The following is a 15,505-nucleotide window of genomic DNA, read 5'->3' as shown; positions in this document are numbered from 1 at the left end:
GGATGTGAGGGTCCCTGGTTTTCAGGCACAGGGGCTGTTCCTTCTTTGTAACCCCCTTTTTTAATGAACATTAGCTTGTGTTGGAATTCTATCACTTGCAACTGCCCAAGCCCAGTCTAATGTAAAAAGTAACCAGGAAAAGAGGCCCAGATGAAGGCTTGAGGATTAGAAAGAACATAGGGTTTGTATGTGTGGTGCTCAGTTTCTGGAGTAACAATTCCTTTTCTTGAAGTCCTGCTTGATTCCCAGCCCCCCTACTCCCAATTCCCTAGAGGCAGTGCTAGACATGCTAACCGAAATTCATCCACTGCTTTAACCTGGTAAGGTGGGATCACCATGGAGATTTCCAAGCCATTTGCATATATTTCATCTGCCTGGATTGTGCCCTATATTGAAACTGAAATGTTTCCTAAATCACACCCTGTTCGGCAAGAGCCCTAACCCTTAGCCAAGTCTGCCTGCTGGTCTAGCCAGGGCCAGGCTCAGGCTCCCGCATATACCCTCAGGTCTACTTGCAAAGAGATACAGCCCTCCAGCATTGAGAATCCAGCCAGGGCTGTGCTCCTCCTGCTCCGGCACCACTCTGCCGACAGGAAGGCTTGATTTGGTGAGGTCAATGTTCTTGATGCCCCTCTGGAAGCCAAACATTCCATTATCCAGCTGGCTGATTTGAAAGGGACTGGCTTTACTGGACTGTCTCCATGGCCCCCCATTCCTGGACTCCTCCCTCTGGGCAACGGCCCCTCTGTATTGTGGAGAGATGGCCAGCATGACTTAAACTTGAGCCTAATCAAGTGATGAAATTAACCAACCGGCCCTCCATTTTTTTGCATCTTGGAAACACTCTTACTGTTTTCAAGTGGATATCAAATTCTTTTGGGTTCTTACCCTGCTTTTAAAACACATATTGCCACATGGTTTCACCATCCTATGTTACGCATGCCTGGAGGGCAGTGGCCTCCTTCCCCCGAAGAGCTAGCTGGAGCCCCAGATGCACAGGTCAGGGTCTCCTTGGTGATTATTGGGCATTTATGGCCACGTGGCCCCAAGGAAGAGCTAAAGATCCAATCACAGTAACAGGGTAAAATATTTGGGCAGTTTATTGGTATTATGCAGAAAATTTTAAGTACTGATTGTTTTAATAAATGCAACCATTTTGTTTTACAAAGCTAGGGCAAACTGCTTTTTGGCATAGTTACAATCACCACAGATCTCAAACTAGTGGCTGCCTTACACTAGAATGAAATCATGTCACCGAGTCCAATGTACCCTTCTTCCAATACGCATCTTCATTCATGCAGAAAGAAGAAAAGCAAGGAGAAGGGGTGCCTGGGTGGCTCAGTTGGTTAAGCGTCTGCCTTCGGTGCAGGTCATGATCCCGGAGCCCTGAGATCGAGCCCTGGGATTGAGTTTTCCATTTCTGTAGTTCTCCTTGGGTACACACCATGCCCCTGCTTGGGCACAGCAGTCCCCTCTGCCCAGGAGATGTCCCAGAAATCTGAGGACGTACGGGGTCGTCACGCAACTCAAGTGTGCAGCCAGAGCTTTTTTTGGAGGATACGTCTAAATTTAAAGAAGGGCCACATTCTTGTTTGCATTTATGATCGTCTTGGCATCATGAAGTGCTACTTTGTTTGTTAGACTAACATGAAAGGAACAGATGCAGGCTTAATAGGTTGAGGATACATTCTTGCTAAATGATGCCCATACGACAGCAAATCTTGCTATCTAAAAAAAGGTTTCCCTGGGGCGCCTGGGTGGCACAGCGGTTAAGCGTCTGCCTTCTTCGGCTCAGGGCGTGATCCCGGCGTTATGGGATCGAGCCCCGCATCAGGCTCCTCCGCTATGAGCCTGCTTCTTCCTCTCCCACTCCCTCTGCTTGTGTTCCCTCTCTCACTGGCTATTTCTATCTCTGTCGAATAAATAAATTTTAAAAATCTTAAAAAAATAAAAATAAAAAAATAAAAAAAGGTTTCCCTATACTTACTTCAAATTCAGAGAGAGGGGTACATTTGTTTCTCATGCAACACGTGGTAGCACACAGACAGCGGACTAAAAAGAACCTATGACACAGCAGTAAGTACCATGTTTATATTTAGAGTAGCAATTTAGTTGCATTAAAATAACATCAGTCACATTAAATTTATATTGTTAATTTGAATTAAACATGTGATTTTCTTGTATTTAGTTTTTCTGCTTTTGCTTATATAAATGCACAAGAGCTATAGGCATAAATAATCTATACTTACATTTGTACACATTTAAGTAATATTATAATTAATGTAACTCAGTGCTTCAAGTCCATAGATTTTATTTTTCCCTGAATAGTGGAACATTACTGAAGTTTGCAAGGCATTAGCTAACACAATAGCTGTGTTAAAACTGGTTGGTATGGAGCGCCTGGGAGGCTAAGTTGGTTAAGTGGCTGCCTTCGGCTCAGGTCATGATCCCAGGGTCCTGGGATCCGGCCCAGGAACCCACATCAGGCTCCCTGCGCAGCGGGAGTCTGCTCCTCCCTCTCCTGTACCCTCCCCCCATGGGCCTGTGCTCATGCTCTCTCTCAAATAAATAAATAAAATCTTTAAAAAAAAAAAAAAAAGACCAGTTGGTATGATCATAAATTTTTATAAAATATTTTCAGAAACATCAGAACCCCGTAAGTCACTGTGTTTGTATAAAAGCTAAATACTTCAAACTCTAGATAGTCAAAAAGTCAATTGCAGTGACTTTCAGATAAAGATGGAGATTGAAAACATCATCTAATACTGCTTCTTCCAAAACCCCACTGAAACTACACCAAAGAGGCTTATTTTAAGACATAAAACCACAAGTTGAAGATGGCAATGACAGCAATACTTCTGAAGGCTGTACCTAGGTGGTTGAGTAGAAATTGACTTGCAGGCCTGAAAAGGCTTCACTCTAAGTCAGCAGCGGTGGCCACTCAGGATAAATCTAGTTTCCCCTGAAACCTCAGCCTGAGGCCCAGAAACTGGATACCCTGGGGGAGGATGGTGATGGGGAGAAGATAAAAAGGATGGGTTGTAAGAAGTAGTAGGTAGGTCTCTCAAGTCACTGGCCTTCCTTACACAGCTGAGCAACTGTCTCTCCCCCTCCCCAGCAGAACATCAGAAATATATTCTCTGGATCAGAGAAACCAGGGAATCTCTGGTGTGGAAAACCAAGTCAAGGGCAGGGGAACTGTGCCCAGAACCAGGGGGGTATGAGTATGCTGACATCCCCAGCCTCCCCTCCCAGTCTCACTCCCAGAATAACGGCAGACAGGCATTTATCCTCCACACAGGAGACCAGCAGCACATTCTGAGAACAGCCTAAGAAGAAGAATTCAAAGATAGACAACAGAGGCGCTAAGACAAACAGCTGCCCCACATCACCTACATCACAGCTTTTTTATTTGCACACCCTTAGTCATGCTTGTACAATTAAGAACTATCAGGCATCTGGGGCATCTGAGGGATTCAGTTGGTTAAGCATCCGACTCCTGATTATGGCTCAGGTCTCGGGTCATGATCTTAGGGTGGTGAGATCAAGCCCCACATCAGGCTCCATGCTGGGTGTGGAGCCTGCTTGGGATTCTCTCTCTCTCTTCCCCCACCTCTTTCTTCCTCCCTAAAAAAAAGAATTATCAGACATCTGAGGATATAAACCCTCACATAAATGTTGGAATAAAATACATAAACAGAAAAAGGCAACTTGAAGGAAACAATGATGAGGTTGGCAGGGAAAAAAAATTTAGTGTCAACAGAAGATAATAGAAGATTTTCAATTAATAAAATAAGAATAGGAAGCTCCAAAAAAAAAAAAAAATAAAGACACAGAGAACAACAACAAAAAATGTAAACATGTTTGTAGAAATGAAAACTCAATACATAGACCAGAAGATAAAGTAGAACAAATCTTGCAGAAAGAAATCAATAAGAAAAAAATCATGAAAAATAGGAAGGAAAGCATAAGTAAATTAAAAGACCAGTCCAAGAGAAGTCCCTCAAAGGGAGACTAGGGAAAACAATTATTTCCTCAATGAAATAATTTAAGATTTCTGAAAATTTCAGGATATGCATTTTCATTGTGAAAGGGCTTACCCAGTGTCCAGTGACAAAAACAGACCCACACCAAGACACATCATAGAGATATTCTAGAACATAGGGGACAATGAGAAGATGCTGTAAGTTTTCAGAAAGGTGAAGGGGAAAAGATCACATACAAAGTAACAGGAATCCAAATAATTCTGAAGTTCTCAACAGCAACATAGGAAGTTAGAAGAAAATGGAGCAACACATTCAAAATTCTGAAGGGAAATTAATTCTAACTAATATTAAATATCTAACTAACTTCTCAACTAAGTGTGAGGGTAAAGATTTTTCAGTGAAAAACTTTACCCCCACTTCACACACACACACACACACACACACACACACTTCTTTTCTAAGGGAGTTTCCAAAGAATACATGCAACCAAAACAAGGAGGTAAACCAAGAAAAAGGAAGACATGCTTTACAGGATAAAAGAGATCCAACACAGGAAAAAATGCAAAGGAATTATCATATTTACCCAGGATGATGCACCAAGCATGAGGGCAACACATCTGGACTTATACAGGCCCACGTGCTTCAGAAGAGATAAAAAATAAATAAAATTGATATAATACCCAACACACATCAATGTACCAAGAAGATATTTCAACATCTGGTAGACATGTGTACATAGAAATAATTGCGTACATAGAAAACTAGGCAAATGAGAAAACAAGACAATTCTTAACTGAGGGAAAACTACAAGCTGAACAGTAAAGAAGAAGTAATCATAGTTTTCTATATGACTCAACACTGAGTAGCCTACAGAGTCATAAAAATGTAACCCTGAACATTGAGTCAATCAAAATTAAATCTCAATCAGCAGGATGAAGAGCTGAGACGTGTTTATGACTGGGTTTGGTAAGAGTGGAAGAGACAAGATATCTAAATCCTCATCTTCATGACAGGAAGTCAACAGGTAATACTTAAACCTGAAAAAAACAAGAAGTAATATCACAAGCTTGGTACTTAAAGATATGCAGGTAATAACAGAAGTAGTGCTTTTTCCCCCCTAATGCTGTGCCTTTTATCCCTGGTAACTTATTCATCCCATAACTGGAAGTCTGTGTCTCCCAATCCCCTCACCCATCCCCCCACCCCCTTCCCTTCTGGCAACTATCAGTTTGTCATCTATATCATCTAATTCTGCTTTTTGTTTGTTTGTTATTTATTTATTTAGATTCCACTTATGAGTGGAATCATATGGAATTTGTTTTTCTCAGTCTGACTTATATCACTTAGCAAAATACCCTCTAGGTCCACCCAAATGTTGTCTCAAATGGTACAATCTCAAACTTTCCTGTGACTGTGTAATATCCCATCATATATACACCACATTTTCTCTATCCATTTGTCTATTGACCTCACTGTCCATCAATAGAAGAAGTGTCTTAATTTTTTTTAAAGATTTTATTTATTCATTTGAGAAAGAGAGTGAGAGAGCACAAGCCAGGGGAGCAGCAGAGGAAGAGAGAATGAAGCAGGCTCCCCGATCAGGGAGCCCCATGTAGGGCTTGATCCCAGAACCCTGGGATCATGACCTGAGCTGAAGGCAGATGCCTAAGAAGAAGTATCTTTAAAAGATCAAGGTAGATGCCTCTGGGAAAAGGGATATGGAGAAAATAGGTCGGAGACTATTTGTCTTTGCAAACTTTGTAGAACTAGCTGATTCTTAAAATTATGTGCACATTTCACTTTAATAAAAATAGCAAGCTCACAGAATTTCATGCAAGACAGTGCAAAGAGCAGTGGTTTATGGTTAGAACCAGAGACCCAGATCTAAGTGCAGGAGGCAGGATATATTATGACTTTCATGGGCCCTATGCACTTTGACTTTGGGCTCCTCCCACTATAATATCAATATTTAAAATTATTTGTTTGGTATAACTTAAAATACTTCAAGTTTTTTTCTTCTTCTTAGGCAAAATTCAATAAAATTTCATGGGCTCTTTAAAAATATCATTGACCCCTAAGCACTGCACCTACTGGATAAATCCTCCCTGCAGGAAAAAGGAAGGAGGAAAACGCAGATTTATGTTTTCTCTATAAGTAACAAAGTTCCCTTTGCTGGGAATCAAATTTCTAGGTCAGAATGATGGCAAATTAAAATACTTCATAAACAATAAAGCTTTGTTTGCTCTGATCCCAATACCATTAGTACAAAACCATTTTACAAAATGTTTTCTCTTAATTTTTCTAAACTTATTTCATAGCAGATACATCATGTTGAAATACTTGAACCCAGCAGCTTAATGTAAACCAGTATTGAAGCTGTTGGATATATTTTCAATTTTCCATAGGGTTATTCTCAACTGAATACAATATTAAAAGGCTTTTATTTCTCCAATTCTTTCTCCATTATTATAAAATGAACCTGACATTTGCCTTTGAGTTACAGTCTTTATACGTCCATATGAAGATTATATCATGCATTGTGATCACCTTAATCAGTCCCAATTCAATTGGGTTGAGAACAACACTTTATTCCCAAAGATGCAGGTGAAAACTAAAAGAATTGCTTAAAAATCTTTTCAATAATACCTTGCAGTTGTGCACTTTTTCTTTCCTACTTGGATGTTTTTCTATCATTTCCATTTCAGCATACCTAGAATGGAACTTCCCTTTAGTATTCTCTCTCTCTCCTGACTTACTCAGTCCATTCATTGGTACAATTCTTGTCCCTCTAACTTAATCCTAGCTTGAACCTAGTATTCTTGCCTCTCTTCCCCATTCTCAATATCTAATGGATTAGTAAGCTCTATTGACTCTTCCTTTCCATTATTTCACACATTTGTGTTCCCCATTCCCAAACCGATTACCCCTTCTCTTCTCTGTACCTGAACGTCTGTCATGGCTTCCTAATTGGCCTCACTCATCCAACTCTTCCTCCTTCAGTCCATTCATCCTACACATCTCCGTCACAGCAACTTACTAGCATGGTGGTCATCATGTTCAAAAGTATTCAACAGCCCGCAGCTGCCTATCGGATAAAATGGGTCAACTGTGTCTAGTAGCAAACTACTCTTGCTATTCTCAGACTTCTTAATCCACTTTTTGTCAAAAAGTCCTTTGTAGAGCACCCCCATGCCTTTGGTCACTCTGTGCTTTCTTCTGGAATGTCCTCTTGTGGCTTCTCCTTCCCTTTTATTAATGTGGCTCAAGCCCATCTTCTCTTGGAAGCTTTTCCTAAGTATTCATCCCATAATGATTTTGTCCTTTGGCTTCTTAACGTTTTATTGTCAGTACATTCATTTAAAACATATCATATACTGCTTTTTAATGGTTAGTTATAGCCTCTTATTTACATATCTTGTTGCCTGAACAAATTAAAAGCTCCTTGAGGGTCTAGAGTCTGTCTGATCCTAACATGGTGTTGGCCGCATAGTATGTGTCCATTCAGTAATTGACTAATAAGGGGAAAATATTTTTGGTTGACTTCTTTCATTTCCATGTAGAAAGAGGGCATTGTAAAAATGTGAAGGTACTTAATACCACTGAAGTGTGGTATGTATATGTATATATACATATATATACACATACACACTTTATATATATTTTATATGTATTATATAATTTTAATTGTAATAAAACATACATAACAGGAAATTTATCTATATTATATATATAATACATATACACTGAGATTCATGTTTTATAAATCTTCAAATTATATCTAAACTTTTAATGTACTATCTACTTAGTTTATCAAACATGAATGATTTGGAAGAAAACATTGGGTTCAAGTCCCCGCTCTATCAGAGACCAACTATGTAATGACCTTGGGCAAGTTAACTTTTTTTTTAAAGATAGATAGGTAGATAGATAGAGAGATAGATTGAGAGACAGAGCATGAATGGAGGGAGGAGGAGAGGGAAAGGGAGAAGCGAACTCCCCGCTTGGAGGGGAGCCTGACAAGGGGCTCGATCCCAGAACCTCAGGATCATGACCTGAGCCGAAGTCATATGCTTAACTGACTGAGCCACCCAGGGGCCCAAAGTTCTTAACTTTTAATGCCTCCATCACCTGGTCTGTAAAATGAGTAGATGGATTCACTAGATAATCTCCGAAGGCCCAGTTCTATGAGTCTATGACTTGACATCTCTGGAGAGCACACAACACCTCCAGAATTATGGGAGAAAATGGTCTATCTGGCTCTCTTCCCAGATTTGCAAACCAAACCATCCTAAGTGAACATAACCTATTCCACTCCCAGCGCTGAGGATTCTAAAAACAGTTTGGGAAACTGATAGCAGCTGTGGATTCGGAGGGCTGTGCTTCCGCCCCATCCTGGCTGTGCCTCTTTTTTGGGAATTCCAGCCAGACTTGTACTCAACCTGCATCCTGTCCTAGGGGGACTCAGTGGACCCAGGCGCACAGGGAAGGGATAAACCCCTCCTTTACCTGTGGCCTCTTAGCAAGCCTCCAGCTCCAGCTCTTCGCTTGGGGGAGGGGTGGGAAAAGGACCTTTTTCTCCCCTCAACTACAACAGATTAGGGACAGTTTGAGGAAACAGGTCTCATTCATTAGCTTAGCAAGATTTCTGAGCAGTTTATTAACTTCAAATTTTAAGTGGAGGGACTTTTGTCTGTTTTGCAGTTACAAAATCCTTTAAAATACATATTTTAAAAATTTTCCCACTCTTTGGGTCAGACTACTGTGTTGATGGTTGTCCTTTGAAATTAATTATGGAAGCGGAGTTATTTCATTGTTTGTTTTTTGTTTTTCAAAGTAATACTAGTAGGTTTTGTTTGAATTTGCAAAAATCTCTAATTCATCTTTTGGCTGAGGTTAGTTACAATAATTACAAATCTGTTAACCAAAACGGCAATAATATCAACAGTCTTTAAACGAATGAGCACCTTTTAAAACCCCAAAGGCTTAATTTATACTTGCTAAGTTGGGGGCAAAAGATGGGGGGCAGGGGTTGTCATCTTAATTGTAGATCACCAGGCCATCCCTGCTTTACCAGGAGTCCTGAACAAAGGGGAAAGCCAAATACTTTAGGCCTGAGATCACCGGATTCTCAACCAATCTTTGTTTAAAAAAAAGAGAGGAGAGAAAAAAAGCGAGAATTTCTTGCTGTCATTGTTTTAATAAGTATTTAACTATTAAGTGACTTACCGATTTCTCTACAGGACTTAAGGTTATTTCTATAATGATTAAACAAAATTGAAACGAAGTGGATGGGGAAAGTTGGACCATATCAAAATTACACGTTGCAAAGATAAGGTCGGCAACAAGATTAAAATACAAAAAACATATGAATAAATTTTGGCTTATTTCTTGGAGTTTTGCCACAATCCTTGTGAGTAACAATCCTTGTTTAATCATCACAAAATGTTATTTATTACCAGGCCACTCCTACTAAAACCTTCTCTGAGATCTAGTCCCCCAAGTGGCTCAATCCAGCTGCGCCAGAACCCTACATATTTTGCTTATCTTTCTTCGGCTAATGGTATGGTTTGTTCAATATTCACTTGAGGGGTCATTGCATCAACAGTGCCAAGATCCCCAGGGTTAACGTCTTTAAATTCTGTAAGTCCTCATTGTTCATTTTTCTGTCTTTGTGATTGATGAACTGTCTGGGGTTGGCCAGATGAATAGTGTGGTTACTCTGGCATTTCCCGGGACTTGACCTCCAGCCTCTCCAGTGGTTACCTTGAGTAGCCAAGTGTTTGGATCCTGCCAAACAGAGATTCGGTGGTTATAATCATTTTTCCGGTTATGTTGGCAAAGAGGCTTTTCTGTCAGTGCCTTTGTTTCTAATACCAGTTGTGTGGTTTTGTGATTATACTGCAGTTCCTTCAAAAAATTTCAATACTACTGTGATACTTTTTCCCAAGAATTTCATAACCAACACATTTTTTTAGTATTAAAAGTAATACTGATTTTTTTTAAATCCAGAAGATTTTCCTAAAAAGGAAACTCAATCCCAGTTTGTTTATTGGCTTCTCTAAAAATTAAGTTTTTCTGTCTTTAACCAACACGTTCAGGCTGGGCTAGAGGTAGAAAAGGTCACAGAAGAATTCTTCCAAAGGAAAGAGTATAAATGTTTCTATACCCCTTTGATGAGTCAGAAACAGAAAACTAGGGGCTGGGTGACAGCTCACACATTAAAGAATTCTAGAAAAGAATGTTGCCCTCAGGCTCAATGATTTCAGAGCTATATTTCTCTCCTTGAAGTTGGCCTTTGGTAATAGATGTCAAGAGTGGAGGGTGGGAGGAGAAGGGCAAAACAGAGATCAGGGCTACTGTATTCCTTTTTGGCCATTTTGTCCCATTGTAAGATCATGTGTCTTTATATATATACACATATTTTTGAGAAGTGATTGACATACGAGAAAGCTGTACATATTTAATGTATACACCTTGGTGAGTTTGAAGATAAGCATACACCCATGAAACTGTCACTACGAACAATACAATAACCATAACCATCACCCCTGAAAGTTCCCACCCTCCCTCTTTTTTTAAAAGAAAATTTAATATAAGATCTACTCTCTTAACCAGTTTTTTAAGTATACAATTCAGTATTAATTATATGCACGATGCTGTGCAGTGCATCTCTAGGACTTAGGCATCTTGTGTAACTGAAACTATATGCCCTTTGACTAATATCTCCCCAATTCCCCCTCCCTGTGTATTTTTATTTTTAGTCAGCAAATAAGTCATCATTAAGATGAAAGAGTTGAATTCTCTCCTTGTGAGGCTCATAGTAAACATTTCTTGCAACCTCGGAACTCTTAGGCAAAAATATCCATCTATATTTATTTCATGACCATTTTAAATAATGAATTTCATATATTCCCATATAAACAGAAGAGGCAATATATCCTAGCACTCAGAGCACACAATGTGTTTCCATTCCCAGTTCTGCTAGTCACCAGCCACGACTTCAGGAAAATATTTAGCCTCTCAGTTTCCCCATCTATAAAATAGTGATGGTAATACTTACTAATAATGCTCTTAGGGTGTTATGAAGGATCCAGTGACTACAATGCATAAATGCATTTAGCATAGTTCTGAAAGAATGGCATTCCATAAATCGTTATTATTCTTCAGATTTTTTTTCAACAGTACCTGATACATAGGAAATTTTTGAATACTTTACCTTGTTTTTATTATGAGACTGAGCTAAGGCTTTATAAAAATCTTATTTCATTGTTAAACCTTACAAGTAGGTATGATATACATTTTGCAGATAAAGAAATCAAAGCTTAGTGCTATGGACTGAATGTTTATGTCCTCCCAAAATTCCTATGTTGAAGCCCTAACTCCGATGTGATGGAATTTGAAGGTAGAAACTTTGAACATTAATTAGATTTAGAAGAAGCCATAAAGATGAAACCCGCACAGTGGAATTAGGGCCATTCTAAGAAGAGAAGGAGACCAGTGCCCCCTCTCTCTCTGCAAACCAGGAAGAGGCCTCTCCCCAGGAACAAAACCTGCTGGCACCTTGATCATGGACTTCCCAGTCTCCAGATCTGTGAAAAATAGAAGTTTGTTGCTGAAGTCAGCCCATCTATGGTATTTTGTTACTGCAGGCTGAGCTGACTAGGACACTTAGCAAGGCTAAGTAAGGTCACCCAAGATCACACAGCTGGTAAGTAGTTGCCCCAGAATTTGGCTAAGTGATGCCAAAGCCTGGGCTTTTTTCCACCAAAACACCACTGCCTCCTGAAGTAAAAGGGACACTACTTGGGTTTCTCCACTCAGAAAATTCCCCTGAACCAGCCTGAATCCAGCCAGGACACTTTGCTATCTGTGTTATACGTGTACATTACTTGACTTTTCTGTGCCTGGCTTTCTTCACCTGTAAAATGGGGATAATAGTAATACTCTATCCCACAGCATTGTTGAGAGAATTTTATGGAGACATATAAAATGTTTAAAACAGGGGCCGCTGTATAGTAAATTTTATATTATTGTTTTTATTACTATTTATCTGGGATCAACCCAGATTACTCATTGGGAGATGGGAGGAAAGAGCAACAAATACTTTATTTTCAGCATAGATTGTGAGACTTTATCTAGTACACTACTAGTGCATTCCCTGGGGAGCATTAACTTTGTGGTTTCCCAAAACTATCCCTGAGGATTTTAGAGCAGAACCCTACCGGTCACAGGTCAGAGCTTTTCAAATAGAGATCACGACCCATCCCCCCAGCCCTCACCCTACTCTCACCTCCCACCCCCAAGTCCGACCACTAATCAGAATCTGCAGGCGTGGGCCAGAAATACCCACTTTTAACAAGTATCCCAGGCGACTCAGCTGCGCAGACTTCTAGCCCCTTTTAAAATGAGAACAAAATGAGACGCAGAGAGGTTACATGATTTCCCCAAAGTTCAGGGCTCTTTCTACCGCCAGGTGTTAACATTCACACGGAGGAGCTGCCTGGTCATCCCAGGGCCCTCGCCAGGACAATTTTTCATCCCTGCCAGCCCAAAGAGGTAGAGACTCACTAGAAACGCTGACCTAGTCTCACAGACCTGCACCCCTCCTCCCGCATACCAGGGCTGTTAGAAAGCTGAGGGAGGGGGCGAGACTTGCGTGGCAGGCAGGCGCCACAGCTCTTGTCCCCTCCTCTGCGAGCTAGGGGGACAAACAGGGAGAAAAGGTAACTCACTTGAGCCGGCTTGCATTCTTGGCCTGGCATAAATTCTACAGGACTCTGCACGTAAACAAGTCATTTATCTCTCTTTGGCTTAGCCCTGATTTGAAAAATAATCCTAGGTTAGCCTTTTGAAAAGCATCTTATCTCTCTTTTGTATTCTTAACCAGATGCAACCCTCTGTTTCTGCTCTTTCGTGGCTGCTGACACTGGGGTTGAGGTTGAACCCACGGACCCTGCAGAAGACCCAGGTTGCTCATTTACTTCCTCGCGGACAAGCTTAACTGTGCGTGGAGATCCCCCAAATGGTTTCGTAGCAAAAATACTATGGACTTGTAACTGTAGCCTTAAAAATCAGCAGAGGCTTTTTTTCTCTGAGAGCTCCCAGGTATTTCAAGAAATCTAAAACATAAAGGAAAAAAAAAAACAAAACTCTTCAAGCTCTCCTGGAACCAATTTGTAGATGTTGTCCAACAGCTGCCTTAGCTATTGTTCGAAAACACAGAAACGCAATCTCCTTTTGTGGGTTGTTTCTAAGTATCTCCCAGGCAGGGATAGCTAATAAAATGGGAACAACTGGAGTTGCCAAGAGAAAACCAAGAGAATTGTTATAAATACCTAGTCTTACCCAGGGAGCAGCTAAGCTGAAAACATGCCAGTTGCTAAGAAGGATGCTTCTACATTCCTAAAAAGGAAGGAAAAAAAATAGTTACAGGGACTTGTTTCTAGTTCTCGATACAAATACTCCCTACGTGGAATCTTTCCTTTGGATTGCCAGAAGCAGGGGGCTGGAGGGCAGTCATTTTTTAACCCGGTGGTTTTTCCTCCTGAAGCCCAGAAGAACATCCTGGAATTCCTTTATTGTAACACTCATCCATCTAATAATTGCTTGTTCAATATCTGTCTTCCAATTAGACTATAAATTCTAGGAGAGTGACTATGTTTTTCTTATTTGCTACTGTGTCTCTGGTATAGAGCCCTGGCACATAGTTTGACGCTCAATAAATATCTTTTGAACAAAATGCTGAATAAATTACATAGAAGCCATAGCCTTCAACAGGAGTGATTGGAACTAGTAAGATTTAAATTGCAGATGAAGCCACTATGTGGAGTTCAAATTGCTGTATGTCTCCAAGAGGGTGGAGTATATAATGGAATTAATTAGATGAATAGGGCGAATTTCTAGTTTTGAAGACAAAAGCAGGGAAGAGTCTTGTGATTGCATTGAACCTGGTGTGATTACATTGGTAATCATTAAGAATCAAAGAAAAAAATGCCAAATTGCACGTAGATCTGGCTACCTTAAAACATGTTTCATCTTGGGCTGCTTGGGTGGCTCAGCTGGTTTAACATTTGGCTCTTGATCTCAGCTTAGGTCTTGATCACAGGGTCATGAGTTTGGGCCCCTGCATTGGGCTCCATGATGGGCATAGAGACTACTTAAAAAAAAAAAAAGTTTCATTTATTATATACCACATGTTAGTGTTTTAGGTTCAGTTTGTTTTGACAAAGAGGGACTTTAGATTTATTTAAAGGCAATAGTATAAAAGTGGTCACATTTGTGGTTTAAACTGTATAAATTCTACAACACAGAATCTTAAAGCCATCTGGGGTAGTATAACATCATTGCTGGTTTTGTTGTTGATAAACAAAGTTCTTGAAAAATAAAGTTTTGGGGCGCCTGGGTGGCTCAGTCGGTTAAGCATCTGCCTTCAGCTCAGATCATGATCCCAGAGTCCCGGGATGAAGCCCCAGTGGCAAGTTCCTTACTCAGCAGGGAGCCTGCCTCTCCCTCTCCCGCTGCCCCTCCCCTGCTAATGCTCTCTCGCTCACTCTCTCAAAGTAAATAAATAAAATATTTTTTAAAAATAAAAAATAAAAAAATAAACTTCTATGTTAAATGTATGAAGTGCCTGCAATAATGTCATAAATGCTACATGCTTTAAAAAATTAAGAGAACAATATCATCTCATTGATACAACCTCTTTTGATGGGATGAATATCTATCTGAAGATGTCATGATGAAAGCCTAATTGAAAATGTTTGTGAGTGTATCTCTGTTGAACTTCAATCCTTGGAGGTACTGCCTCTTCTGCAGAAAACTGAGAAAAATGGGCTCAGAATTGTAACGGCAGATCAGAATCAAAACTGGAGAGCTATAAACATGTAGGGGAGACAACTATACTCATATTGACTTTTTAGTTAAGGAATTTTGAATAGACTATACTTAGGAAAAAATCACTTGTATTAATGTATACCTACAAATGTAAATATGGTTTGTTTTTAGAAAATCTGTAGTTTGGCAGCTTTATTGAGGTATAATGATATACAATAAACAGCACATATGTAAAATGTATGATTTGATGAGTTGTTTTTTTTTAAAGATTTTATTTATTTATTCGACAGAGATAGAGACAGCCAGCGAGAGAGGGAACACAAGCACGGGGAGTGGGAGAGGAAGAAGCAGGCTCATAGCGGAGGAGCCTGACGTGGGGCTCGATCCCATAACGCCGGGATCACGCCCTGAGCCGAAGGCAGACGCTTAACCGCTGTGCCACCCAGGCTCCCCAATGTGCCACCCAGGCGCCTCTGATGAGTTTTGACATATCTTTATATTTGTGAAACCATCATCACAATCAAGTAAATCCATTAGCCTCAAAAGTTTCTTCATGGTCCTTTATAAACCCACCCTCCTGTTCCTTCCCCCAAGCAAACTGATTTTCTTTCTTTCTTTCTTTCTTTCTTTCTTTCTTTCTTTCTTTCTTTCTTTCTTTCTTTCTTCCTTTTTAAGTAAGCTCTATG

The 15,505-nt window shown here is 40.1% G+C and overlaps 1 protein-coding gene across 23 annotated transcripts in view; it reads right to left on the bottom strand.

The window, feature by feature from the left end:
* Positions 1–3,393: 3,393 nt before the first annotated feature.
* The window catches only part of STX11 (syntaxin 11), a 114,147-nt gene continuing 102,035 nt past the window's right edge, over positions 3,394–15,505 (bottom strand). For 3 of the 23 annotated variants that reach the window (XR_005834407.1, XR_005834395.1, XR_569624.2), the window contains one exon: positions 3,394–5,023. The gene's annotated coding sequence lies outside the window, so the exon portion shown is untranslated. Of the gene's footprint in view, positions 5,024–9,169; positions 9,774–11,046; positions 11,114–13,321; positions 13,389–15,505 lie in introns of those variants that run through there. The other 20 variants (XR_005834406.1, XR_005834386.1, XR_005834388.1 and 17 more) reach the window with 19 other exon arrangements.

Source organism: Ursus maritimus, unplaced genomic scaffold (assembly GCF_017311325.1).
Source record: "Ursus maritimus isolate PB19 unplaced genomic scaffold, ASM1731132v1 scaffold_13, whole genome shotgun sequence".
Taxonomy (NCBI): domain Eukaryota; kingdom Metazoa; phylum Chordata; class Mammalia; order Carnivora; family Ursidae; genus Ursus; species Ursus maritimus.
The sequence above is the reverse complement of the archived record's forward strand: the minus strand, read 5'-3'. Positions and strand labels throughout refer to the sequence as shown.